The sequence below is a fragment of the Rhincodon typus genome, chromosome 9 (genome assembly GCF_021869965.1).
Source record: "Rhincodon typus isolate 14 chromosome 9, sRhiTyp1.1, whole genome shotgun sequence".
Taxonomy (NCBI): Eukaryota; Metazoa; Chordata; class Chondrichthyes; order Orectolobiformes; family Rhincodontidae; genus Rhincodon; species Rhincodon typus.
Window position 1 is genome coordinate 37,319,762 of NC_063340.1, and position 13,914 is coordinate 37,333,675.

At 38.8% G+C, this 13,914-nt stretch overlaps 1 protein-coding gene across 1 annotated transcript in view; it reads left to right on the plus strand.

Annotated features, from left to right (window-relative positions):
* The window catches only part of LOC109919395 (exportin-1-like), a 53,922-nt gene that overhangs the window by 15,003 nt on the left and 25,005 nt on the right, over nucleotides 1-13,914 (plus strand). The gene's annotated exons all lie outside the window — the stretch shown is intronic.

The window sequence follows — 13,914 nt, forward strand, 5'->3', positions numbered from 1 at the left end:
AGAGGAGCAGGAAGGCTGACATTTCGGGCCTAGACCCTTCTTCAGAAGGGTCTTTCTGAAGAAGGGTCTAGGCCCAAAACGTCAGCCTTCCTGCTCCTCTGATGCTGCTTGGCCTGCTGTGTTCATCCAGCTCTACACCTTGTTATCTCAGATTCTCCAGCATCTGCAGTTCCTACTATCTCTGGGGAGGTATCTAGTTGGGTTAGGGGTGGGGGAGCACTGAGTGGGTTTTGATTTGATTTATTTATTGTCACATGTATGTTGTTGCAAAATACAGTGAAAAGTTTAGCACACTTTCACCTCTCTCCAGCATCATTTTAGAGCACAGAAAAATAAACTAAAACATAGAACATAAAGGCAGAAAAATGAAGAAATAAAGAACAAATGCCCAACTTTACAGTCCTTCCTGTTAAGTGCTCTGCCAGGGGCCTTCTGGCCAGGCACGAGACCCCTTCGCTGAGCTACCACCGCTGGAACAAAAATCACCACTCTTCGGTGCCATCTTGCCTCTACTGACAACCTCACCACTGTGAATCCTTGGTAGACCTCACTAATGCAGACACCACCTATGCTGCCAGGTACCACAGCAACCCAAACCAGACTCCACTGTCCCACTTCGTTGGTATAGCCACTGCTGATGCTGCCAGATTTCGTATTGGGCCCAAACTTGTCTCTGCTGCCGCCTCCATGAATCTACGCTGGATGCAGATGCTACTGGGAACCTAAACTCACCTTGGCTGCAGCAGTCATGAGTTGGTGCTAGGATTGCCTCATTGATGCAGAAGCCACTAGGAACCCAAATTCGCTTCTGATGCTGCCGCCACGGGCCCACGCTGCTGGGCCTACTCAAGTCTGCGCTGCTGGGCTCAGTTGCCGCTGTCAATGCTGCTGCCACAACCAAGCCTTTCACCAAGAGGTAAATAGGTTAATAAAACAAAACAAAAACTGAGAGATGAGAGAATAAAAGAAATGAAAAGAAAAGTAGACGAAGCAGATGAACCATGGGCTCAGAAGCCCTACTCCATCGTCATCTTACCAGTTGGGTTGGGGAGGACATTATTTTTTGAGCCAGTGTTGGGATGGGGGAGCATGCTCAGCAGTTCAGCTAGCCAGCAGTTAGAACTTCCTTAAATTCTTTCTTTACTTTTCCTGGCTAACCATCGAAGTAAGTAAGCCAGTACCCTCCAAAATCTCTGCCTCTTACCCAGAGTTGGAGAGTTTTACAGAGGTTTCCAGACACTGGGTATTTGCCCATTGGAAGTTTAAACTTCTCAGGTAGTTCCCTCATAGTTAGTGTGTTGGGACTTCCAAGGAGTCCTATGTACATCCTTTGGGATAGGACTGGTCTCCAATTATCCAGAGACAGAAGACCTGGGCCAATATTTTACTTAACTGTCTCCTATGCTAGTTAAATTCAGAAACTGTTGCACATTTCCTGTTTACCTATTATACCTATCGTTAGTATTAACCCCATCGAATTCAATCCAAATTGTCATCCTTGTCTATGAAGGTTGCATTTACTGTCAATAGAACTGCAGAGGGCACATGCTCAGGGATAACATCAACGGCACTGGCCTCCTGTTCCTATGCAGTGGCAGTACAGGCAGATGGTCTGGGTTTTGGCTGATTGTGGCAAATTTCAGTGCATATTCTCTATTTCAGAATCTGGTGTATTTTAGTTTTTTCGTGAATTTTCTGCCATTGTTATTGAAACCTGTCAAATGCTCAGTACAGTTCCTGAATGGATCATGATGGACAACTAGCATCGCTTATTAAATCTAGTAATTAGAGATATTGCCTATCAACTGCCTGCTGCAGAAGGACTCTACGAAGATGAAATAAAGCAAGGAATTGCAGATGCTGGAAATCTGAAACAAATAAAGGCAGAAAGTGCTGGAGAAACTCAAAAGGTCTGGCACCATCTGGGCAGAGAAAACAGAGTTAATGTTTCTTTCCCAAAGAAGGTCCAGTGTCATTTTGCTTCTCCGACTTGAAGAGGCGGCGGAACACAACAGATCACCCCTTCAATGTAAAAAGGTGTAAAGTTGCTCTGCAGGGGAACCATAAACAGCATTGTAAAATAATACATCCCCTCTGGGATGGAATACCATTGCTCCTCGAATTGCGTGGAGTGGAGCTTCGTAAAGGTCCAATAGGGAACCCAATCTGCACACAACTGGATCAAATAATAAAATGGCAATAGCATATCTGCAGCAGTTTGGAAACTTATTATGGAAGCTGAGAAAGAGAGAAAGGGGAGTTATCACACCCATCCAATTTGAATTTGGACATGTATAGCAAAACAAGAACTACAGCTCTTCCATATTTTGGCCCAAATTGCATTGTCCCACTGAGGAACTAAAGCAGTAGGGGCTGGAATGTTCCTCTGGGCAGGAAACAGACTTGGGATGGTTTTTGGATATTGAACCTGTCCTGGAAAACTAAACATCACTCATTTGGGATGTTTAGGAATGTCCCTGCACCCCCAGCCAAAACAAATGGAAAAATGTTTGTTGTCCAACTAAACATGTTGGATGGTCATTCAGACGCCTTCAAAAGGTTAGCACAAGAGACAATGCTCTCTTTCCAACTTCTTCACTGTTTCAAGATTAAGAAATAGATTCAGCAGGCAGGCCACCACCATGAGGTTGGGAGGGGGACAGTGACTGGCAGGGGACAGGGGTGTCAGTGTTACCTTATAAAACTGCAGTGGCTCTGCCTGGAGCGCTGGAACCCTGGCCTGCCACACCCTGCCTGACCCCAGGCATCTAAACTGATCCCCACTAGCACAGGAAACTGGAGCTGATTGGAAAATTTCAAATGGCTTTTATTCAACCTCCAATGGGGTCTTAACAAACTTTGTTGACTACTTGTCATGTATGGACATGTAGCTCTGCCTATACCAATGTAAAAGTGGCCCAGAGACAGGGTGGAATTGGAGAACCAGTATGCCAGTTGGCAAGGCTAATTTTGCTCTTACCTACCTCCAATACTATGTCCAGCAACGATAACTCTAGACGTTTGTGATTTCAGTCCTTTTGTGACAATGCATTTGAAACCTTAACTTCAAGTTTAGTCAAGCAATATAGATAAACCAAATGATACAAATGATGAATTGAACTGTTTTTCTTTAAGAAGCAAGTTGGTCAGAACGTCAGGTGAACTCCCCACTCTTTAGTTTAATATCTCATCCAAACAATGGCAACTTTGCTTTTTAATGTAGTTGTGCGGCAAGCTGGATTATAGATTCAAAAATGGATGATCATTGGGCAACTTGGCCCTAGAGAGGTATTGGAGTCCTTTTTTACATCTCACCAATTAAAAGCTGGTGAGAAGGTCCATTTGGAATTTTCTTGAGTCACCAGCAACTTAAGTGGCCGTTAAGTTATTTACTGGCCACTTAAGGTCCTCAGCTTGCTACCCAACATCACCTTCTTTCTAAACAGGTTTAAAAGAAGGTAGCTTCCTGACTGAATAACTAGGGTGACCTACCTGCTGGGTTGGAGTCAGAGGGATTTCCATTTTCCTCAATCTGTGGTCATCAAGGTCACGGATGTGGAGCATGAATGTGGCCTCTGAAAGTCATTTCCCTAACCTGATCTTTGATCCTCCTGAGTGCACTCCCATTCCCTTTATCCCTCACCCCATGGGAAATGAAAATAAAAGACTTACCTTTTTGTCACTGGATCCCCCAAAGGGCCTGCTTCAACTGATGGTCTTTGGCAGCCAGAAGCACTGGTCTCTGATTGGCTGGCAACTCCTGGTGAGCTGGGACACCATTGTTCAGGCCTACATAAGTGAGAAGCTCACTGGTCAGCTCTTAACAAGCTGATTGGTATGTGATCCAGTGAGCTTTCTGGAGAGTGGGGTCAGTGACTTAGTTGATGCAACCTAGCCTGAAAAGGGGAGAATCTCAGCCAAATGTTCAACTGTAGGCAAAAACTTTAAACTCGTTACCGTCTAACATAGACAAGAGCTGGTCAACTAAAACAATCTGAAGTTTACATCAAAAAAAAATTGTGTTTTCCTGTACAAAATAAGGTCTTGCCATTCCTGATGAAGGAATAAGTAAGAAAGGGAGGAGAGATTTCAAGAAAGAAAATGGTAGCAGAAAAGACTAATTTGAAGGCTCAATTTTTTTGCAATACAACCCATTCTTTATTCACACATGCATTATATGCACTGCGAAATTGGTAAAGTAGGTTTTAGACATCCTGTTTTGGGGTCTTACCAGATTATATATCCCTTGCAAATGTTTATGCTTCCTGTTTAAGGATCCATCAACAGAACTGGTCAGCACTGAACATAGCATCTACAGAGTTTTCCGGTAAATGTTGTAGCTTAACTAGACCCAACAAAAAGTTTTATTTTCAAGTGAAACAGCGGTATTCTTTTTGACTCCACTGATGGCTATGGACTGCTGCAGGACCTCAAGCATATGCTCCCAAGTTCCCACTACCCTATGATCTCCAAAGGTAATTATGATCTCCAAAGGTGCAATCAATTTTCTTAAATACAGAGCCAGACAAATTTTTAGCCCAAAGACATCTTGCATTTGGTGGATATTTTGTTTTGTAATTTTCAAAAGTTAGTTAGTGTAATTTGCCAGCAAAATATATTTTACTACTTCACTAGGATTATTCAGCTGTTTAATAGTTTGAAATAAATTAAGATTGCACATATTGTGAAAGGGCATAACTGAGAGTAGCATTTAGTTTTAACCCCATGCAGTTTTATGTAGTCAATTCAGACCAGTTTTTAATGATCAGTATAAAATGAATTCAAATGAAATGCTGACAGCATCCAAAGTAAGTATGTTGAAAACATCCATTCAATGTATTAAAGTAGTGATGGTTCTCATTGCTTCTTTTATAAATAGCAACTCTAATGTGGCATCTTTTACAGGGTGAACTTTTGATTGGAATAGAAGAATTGGGAAAATTCTTAGATAAGGTTTGTGTAAACAGTTTTAAGAGTGAATGTTATTCAGATACATGTCCAAATTTAAGAACCTATCAAGATTGTCATTTTGGGGATAGTTGTGCTATGGTGTGACAGTGAGATGAGCAATAACCCATGGTATGCAGAATGCAAGGATTTTACTCCTCTTCCCCACTTTGCTGAATGAGTTCTTAATGTTAGCTGTGCTGCTATGGTGAGCCACAATCTGGCTGCAATCCACAGCGGTGACAGGAAGTTGGATGAAGAATCATTACTGTGACATTTTCATGTCTCCAAGCAACCAGCTGAGCAGAAACGTTAGGATGCTAGGAACCGCAGGAGGAAAGTAGTCTAGAGAGGTTGTTACAAGGAACAAGTGAAAAACAGAAGAATTTTATATTATTAAGATGGAAGTTTTATATTAACATTTTGATTATTAATAAAAGTAATGAAGGGGAGCTAGAGTTGTGTTGAAATATAACATGGCACTTCCTGGGAATCCAGGAGCAATTAATCAGACAGCTTCCACTGTAATTACCTGTTGACTCCCGACAACCCATTCATCATCTGCAAGGTTTGAGTCAGGAGTATGATGGCACACTTGCTTGGATTAATGTAGATCCAATAGCACTCAAAAAGCTTGACATCATCTAAGATTGAGCATCCCACTTGATTGGCACATCATCTATTAATGTGAAGACTCACTCTTTTCACCACCAGTGCATTGTGGCAGCAGAGTGTACCATCTACAAAATGCATGACAACATTCTTAAAACCTAAAGAACACAGCAGTAGATGCACCTGCAATTTCCCCTCTAACTTGCACAGCAGCCAATATTTAAACTGGCCTGAGTCAGGATGACTTGGGAGCCCTCCAAAATTGATAGAGCGCCCTAATTCCATTGATCTGTTTTCCTTGTTCTTGCTGGTAGAGGTTAAGAGTTTGTAAGGTGCTGTGGATGGAATCTTGATTTTGAATGTCAAGGGAAGATGGTACATTCTTTTTCAGTTTTTGGAGAAGGTCCTTACCCGCACATTGAATGGTCCTTGCAGAGCCCAAAATAAGCATCGCTGAGAAGGTTGTTGGAGAATAAGTTCTAGATGTTGGTGTGTTCACTAAGCTGGGAGGTTTAATAGCAGACGTTTTGTCCTCTTACTAGATGACATCCTCAGTGCTGTGGAGCCTCCTGTGAAACGCTGTTGTCTTGTGCCAGTTCGAATTTATATGGTCTGGTTTTTGATGCTTCCAGTAGGTGCCGGTTCCAGCTGTGCGTTGTAATGGTCGGTATATCGGGTCTAATTCAATGTGTTTGTTGATGGAGTCCACAGATGAAAGCCGAGCCTCCAAAGATTCCCTGGCTGTTGTCTGTTTGGCTTGTCCAATGATAATAGTGTTGTCCCAGTTGAAAGTGTGGCTTTTCTCGTCTGTGTGTCTTGAAACCAAGGATGTCTGGTAGTGTCATTTAGGTGCTAGCTGGTGTTCGTGGATGCGGGTTGCTAGTTGTCTGCCTGTTTGTCCCACATAGTGTTTAGCGCAGTCTCCACATGGTATCTTATAAACCACATTCGTCCTGTCCATGGTATCTATTGGGTCTTTAACTCTGGTCTATTGCAGTCTTAGTGTGGCTGCCAGTTTGTGCGCTGTCATGATTCCTAGTGGTATGAGTAGTCTGGCTGTCAGTTGTGAGGTGTTTTTTATATATAGTACGGTGGTTATTGTTTTGGGTTTTGGTGTGTCCTGGTTGTGTTGTCCGTTGGCTAGGCATCTGTGGATGAAGCTGCTGGGGTATCCATTCCTAGTAAAGACCTTGTAGAGATGTTCTTCTTCTTCCTTCTGCAGATCGGGTGTGTTGCAATGTGTAGTGGCCCTTTTGAACACCCCTAACGCAGCTCCTGTTGTGTGAGTTGGGGTGGTTGCTGTTGCTGAGAATAAGTTCTACTTGATATCACTTGTCAAAGGCACCTTCGATCATTTTGCTGATGATTGAGAGGTGTTTGATTGATCAACATTAGGCTGAAATGCATTTGTCCTTTTGTTTTAACAGGACACAGTTGGGCAATTTTAATTTTCCATATTGTTGCCTTCAAGCATAGCCCTAATGTCCAGAAAGTGTTATTTCCTTTTTTAAAAAGTGAATCTCTTGTAGCGAAACTCATTGTTATCTCTTTTTCTGAAGAGTGTGTATGTGTGAAATTTGGCATTGTTTAGAGGGATGATTGGTTTGTACTTCCATATCAATGATTGTGTCTCTTAACTAGTTATTCAATCTTCATTGTATAACCTTTATTTTAATAATAAACCAATAATTGGATTTATTAAAGTAACTGAGTAGATGGATCTTTTTATTGAAAACCTGATAATAGGTAAGGTTTTTAAATCGACATCTTGGTAACTGGGAAAACAAATTTTTATATAATGTCATGACCCATGGCTTAGTGGGACTAGAATGACAGTGTTTCCTCCATGCTTGGTTATAACAGGGACCATTTCAATTTCACATGGGGCAGCAAGGAAACTTTGGAATGATAAGGCATTAGAAATTTATCTTCCTAAACGACAGAAAATGTTCACTTTTATGCACAAGCTCCAAATTAAAAGACTACTTTAGAAGCTTAATTTCTTGTTGTTACATGAACACTGATATAGAGATATCTAGCGTTGTGTTCACTTGCACAAGTAGTCAATGTTTGTCCACACATAATGTAGTGGAGTAGAATATTATAGTTAGATTTGTATGGTTTTGTTGTAAAACTCTTTGTGAGATCTGTGGAATAAATAGTTTGACTGTTTCTTTAATTTCTTTACAAACTCGTAAAGGTAATTGCAGGTTGTCATTTTCATCATTATCTTAAACTTTGAGCTTTCATTGGTATTGTGGCATGTTGTGGATGGAGGTAATCCACCTCTATGGTTTGACATGCAGATGTGTCGAGAGCTGGGTAAAGTAAACAATAAGAAGCTAATTGTATTGCTGCAAACTATATATAGTCACATGAGTACTTCTATCAATGCTGCCATTCATACAGCTTCCAAGTCTTTCCACTGGCTACCTCAGACTGACTGTGGGTGATGCTAATCACACTGCTCCTGATATTATCCCTTTGGCATCAGTATGCAATGACTTCACCACTTGCCCTCCCCAAGTCTTTATCACAATTATTATATCATTATTAGATCCATTCGTATTTATGTATTATATATTTACATACTACCTCAACCCTTCTCCCCAAACTCTGACTTCGTAAATTCAATCAGTTTGGAGGTTTCACAACTCTCCCTAAATGTGTTTCCTTCTGAATTGGAAGAATGGTATTCTCTGTTGTTCTTGACTTGGATAATGTTCTTTAAGGTCTAAGGTTTCCTTTTCCTTGGATTTCAGGTTCAAAGCCTGATTCATCATCTGTATACTATTCTAACGGCTGCCTCTGCTGTATTGAAAAAAGATTTCCTCTATTTCATTTCTAGATATTTTGTACATATCCTTATTGATTTTTGTTATTCTAGATGATTACACCTTCTGTGTTTTGATAATGTATCCACATATTTTGACCTTTCCTGAATCTTGGTAAATTCTTAGCATGATCCTCTTTGACCGGAACTCTCTGATAATCTTTGGGTTGTAATCTTGGAAATTCTTAAATAGAATAGGCAATTGAATTTTGAATTTTCTATCAATGATTCTGTCTGTTCTAGTTGATGTATTTCACATATTTGACAATCAAAAATCATTTATTTAATACTCTTTGAAATTCTGGATCACCACACTGACGGCTGAGCCCTTGTTCTATATTTAGTGATGCTCAAGTGGTTTTAATGGAGTTTCTCGAAGACATATTTTCTAAATTAGGTTGAAATAACTAATCTCTGCTTTGGAGTCTAATATCAATGATAAGGAAGTGTTTTCTATGTTCAAAGTACATTTTCATGACAGTACACTAGACTGTTCCTCCATATTTCTGCCTACTCCTGATAACCTTTCACCCCTTTGCTTATCAAGAATCCATCTAACCTCTGTCTTAGAAATATTCAAAGACTCTGAGTTCCAATGCCTTTTGAGGAATAGAGTTCCGACAATTCATTACTCTGAGAAAAATGTTCTCAATTTTTAAAGTGACTCCTAGTTTAGTTTCTCCCACAAGAGGAAATATCCTTTATCCACCCAACCTGTCAAGACCCCTCAGGATCTTTTAAGTCTCAATCAGTTGTCTCTTACTTGTCTAAATCTTCAGCAGATACAAGACTATCGTGTCCAATTTTTCTTCATAAGACAATTTGCATATTCCAGATATTAATCTAGTAAACTTTCTCTGAACTGCTTCCAATGCATTTACATCCTTCTATAAATAAGGAGCCAAGATTGTACACAATACTCCAGATTTCATCTCACCAATGCCTTGTATAATTGAAGCATTATTTTGCTACTGTTGGATTCAATTCCTCTTGCAATGAACAATAACGTTCCATTAACCTTTCCAATTAATTGTATTTGCATCCTAACATATTGCAATTCATGTACTTGGACGCTCAGATCACTCTGCATGTCTCACTATAAGATTGTTTTTTATTCCTTTTGCCAAAATGGACAATTTCACATTTTCTCCACACTACACTCAATTTTCTAGATCTTTGACAACTCACATAACCTATTCAATTGTAGCCTCCTTAAATCCTCTTCACAACTTACTCTCCTATCGTATCATCAGCAAATGTAGTACTGTGTCTTCAATCCCTTCATTAAGTCACTTGTAGCAACTGTAAAACATGGAGGCCTAGCTCTAACACCCACAGCACACCAGTCTCAACATCTTGCCAACCAGAAAATGACCCATTTATGTCTACTTTCCATTTTCTGTTAGATGGCCAACATTCTATCTATATGTTACCTTGTTACCCCCACCATGAGCTTTTATTTTCTCCAATATCTTTTGCAGTTACATCTTATAAAATGCTTTATGAAAATCAAAGTCCAGTATGTCCACTGGTTCCCTGTATCCACAACAAATGCTGCTTCCTCAAAGAACTCCAATAAGCTAGTCTAAAATAATTTCTCTTTTAGAAAACTACATTGACCCTGCCCAATTGCATTGAAATTTTCCAAGTGCTCTGCTGCAAATCTTTAATAATAGCTGCTAACATCTTCCCAATGACCGATATTAAGCTAAATGGCTGTAGTTCCCTACCTTGTTTTCCATTAATTCCCTAAACTTACCTACTGTAGAATAATGCTCACTTTGTTAACTTTTCTTCGTTAAAGATCTATAGAAACTCTTACGATCTATGTTTATACTTCTAACTATACCGCTTGTATTCTCTGTTTTTTGTTTCTTCCTTACCAATACTTTACTCATTGTTTAATGCTCAATTTTCTATTCTTGTCAAGCCTCACTGCGGTACTGCATTGGAAAGCAAGCCCCACTATTCCTGGAGAATCATAAAAGTTAAAAATGTTATCAAAGTATGCAAAGTCTCCAATCTACCCATTAGGTAGACACTGGCTAACTGAAAACGCAGACCAGCCTTTTGTGACAAACTCAGAGATTACTTTTCCACCTAACTTTGTATTGCCAGTAAACACAGATACAGTACTTAGGCTCTTTGTAATTCATCAAAGTAGATTGAAAACAGCCGATGTCTCAACATTGATCCTTGCAGCACAGCACTGGTTACTGGTTAGCTTGCAAACTTGAAAATGCCCCTTTCGTCCCTACTCTAATTCACGTCTGTTTACCAGTTAATACTGTTAACTCCATGGGCATTGTACATAAGTTTTTGTGTGGTACCTTGTTGAATGCCTTCTGGTTCCTCCTTGTCTATCCTGCCGGTAACATTCTAAAAAAAACTCTTAATAAACTTGTGAATCACAATTTGCCTTATGTTAAATCACCTTAATGTTGTTTGATTGTGCTGAAATTCTAAGGGCATTGTTAAAACTTCATTACTGATAGATTTCCACATTTTCCTGATGACTGATGTCAGTCCAACAGGCCTGTCGTTTTCTGTTTTCTCTCTCCCTTCTTTCTTGAACAGCAGAGTTACATTTGTTAACTACCAAATGTATTGGGACCATTCTGGAATCATTGGAAATAATTTTGGAAAATTATAACCAGTGCAACCACTATCTGCAGTTACCTTTTTTGAACCCTTGGATGGAGGCCATCAGATCCTGGGAATTTGACAGCTTTTATTCCTTATGTTCTGCCAATACTTTTTCTGTGCTAATGTTACCTTAAGTTCCTCATGCTTATAAGTGTCTTTGTTACTCTTTATTTCTGGTGTGTAATTTGGGTCCTCTACTGATAAAAAATATGCTCAATGTATTTGCCATTTCCTCATGCCACAATAACAATCATCTTCAAATGATTTCAAATGGCCCCATTGCTTGTAAACCCATTTCTTCTACAGTAAGTGTAAAAACATTTTGGTGTTGGTTTGATATCCCTTGAAAGTATCTTCTCATTCTTTTTTGTAGCTTTTACTATCTGATTTGTCACCCTTTGCTGTAGTTGTGCCTAAGTCACTAGGGTCTGTGTCAATTTCTGTATTTTCATTTTTTTTTCTTTTAGTTGTATGTTCTCTCTTACATTTTAATTGTCCCAATATATTCAGTTCTGAAGGTATTTCCATTCTGCTGATCTACAAATGCTCCCCTAATCCCAGCATTCTTGCATTACACTCTTGCAGCCTCAGCTGTACCTTGTGCACTGTGTTCACTTGCAGTACAAAAGACAAAACAAATAACCTGAAGAAACCCTGGAAATGAGGCTATCTTTCTTCCAGCACTCAATCTTCCCCAGTTGTGTTTTTATTGGAGGAATCTCACCACTTTAGTGAGTGCTGGGGATTTTTCTCCTGGCGCCCCGTGGCAGCTTGCTGTTATTTAAGATTTTCACTCTACCCATTGCCTCTGTGTCAATTTATTCTTGGTTTAGGTGGGGGTTGAAGACCTAACATTTAAAAAAAGGCCAGACATTGAAATTCACTGGGCTCCAACTTGCAAGTTTATTGCTTATCTAGACACTTCACAAGGAATGATCCTAGCCTGCCATAGATTAAAGCCTATATGTATGTTTATTTATCCACATATCAATGTAGAAATAATTTCTATGACAAGAGGTTATCTATACAATAAGGGCGGTGAATAATACTGGTTTGAGTTCATTTAAAGGTCAATTGCTATCCATTCTGGAAACAGGAGTTTCTTTTCCATGCAGGAAAGATAATTAAAAATCATTGGGATAAAATTAGTCTTGGGCTGTGTTTGTGAATCAGCAGCCAGTTTTAAATTCCACACACTTCACTTTCCACTCATTCATGAAAAATAGATCAACCAGAGTGTGAGACAGGTTAATTGTCATGTATTCCATGTTACCGTTCCAGACTAATTTCATTCCCTAATGCTCGGATATTTTCTGTTATTGTCAGAATGGTCTTTTCATTCCCAATTAGCACCTTTACTAAATTAGACAGAACAAAGCATTGCATTGGACAGTTTCTGAAATGTAACTGGCAGAAATAGCACAATAAACTTTCATATTCTAAACAAAAGTTTTTAATATATGAATCTTACTAACCAATATTTAATTTCCATTATTAGTGAGATCTTGTACAAGCTGAGAAGGAAACATTCCTATCATAGTTTGCAATTAGTTTCACTACAATCATATTTTGACAGGTGAAAGCAAAAAATTGTTTACTCCAGGACAGAATTGAATGATTCCAAAAAGAGCAGCATCTTAAATCCCATTCCATTTTTTACATGCCTACAATGTCTACAAGTACAGAAATGCTAATGAGTGCTAACTAGTTCTCACAATACTTTTGAACTTTGGAATTGAAGAAATGAATATGGTGCTATCGCAAATGTTGTCAAATAATAAAATATGCTCAGTTTCTTTATACATTGTTTTTTCAAGTAATTAGCTATAAATTATTTTTGGATTTGATAAAATTACTGCACTGCAAACATTTCTGAACATCCATTAATTATTTAGTCACCTTGGTCATTGGATTGGAATTCAGTTTTAAAAGTAATAGAACAAATAATTTTGGAAATTTGGCCAAATTGTTTTGATAGAGTATTAGATGCTACTGAATGATATTGAAAATGATTAATAATCAAATTGTTACGCTGTGAGACAGGCAATTTCTCATCAGTAGACAAAGTATCTGTTCCCAACACATTCAAGATGGGAGCCAACAGCCATCTGTGCATGTGCAATCAACTCCTGTGATGCTGCGCTTGCCTTAATGTGGATGCTGGTGTGAATTAAGGTGGAGTCTTGAGCACCAAATCAGTTCTTGATCGCGTGATTTTGTGTATGCATGTGCGGTGCTCCACCTAGTGGTAGCACTGACCATACACAGCCAATGTATAATGTTACTTTCTTGAATTCTTAATCAGATTTGTGCTCTTTTGTATAGAAATACTACGATAAAGTAAAATATAAAACTTATATTTATACTTAGACTTAGAGTCACAGAGTCATACAGCACTTTAAGCAAAAACCACTAACTCATTTTCAATTAATAGTTTCGGACCAAAGAATAAATCAGCTAATAATGTCAATTTTGGTTCAACAAAAAAAATTTCTTAGATCTTTGACATAACAAATTTGTGAGAGGAAGTGAGCTAATGTAGTGGGTGGACTTTGCTGGAAAACAGTGGCTGTAAGAAAGCTAATTAAATATGAATATTTATCAGTTATGATATCAGCCAATTTTATGTTTAAACAAATAATCGTTGCAAACAAGGAGGTAAGATATTTAGCCTGCTGTTAATATTATGAATAAAAATTATAAAGTTGCAGTTCAGATGTTATGAATGTCCAATTAAGCAATAGTGATTCACGATCCCATGATTACATTTTTACGATATGTCCATTCCTGGCTATAATTCTACAACTGAAGCAAGAAAATAATAAAGAATTAAACACTGAAAATATTGTAAAATTGCATAATTTTCTGAAACCATT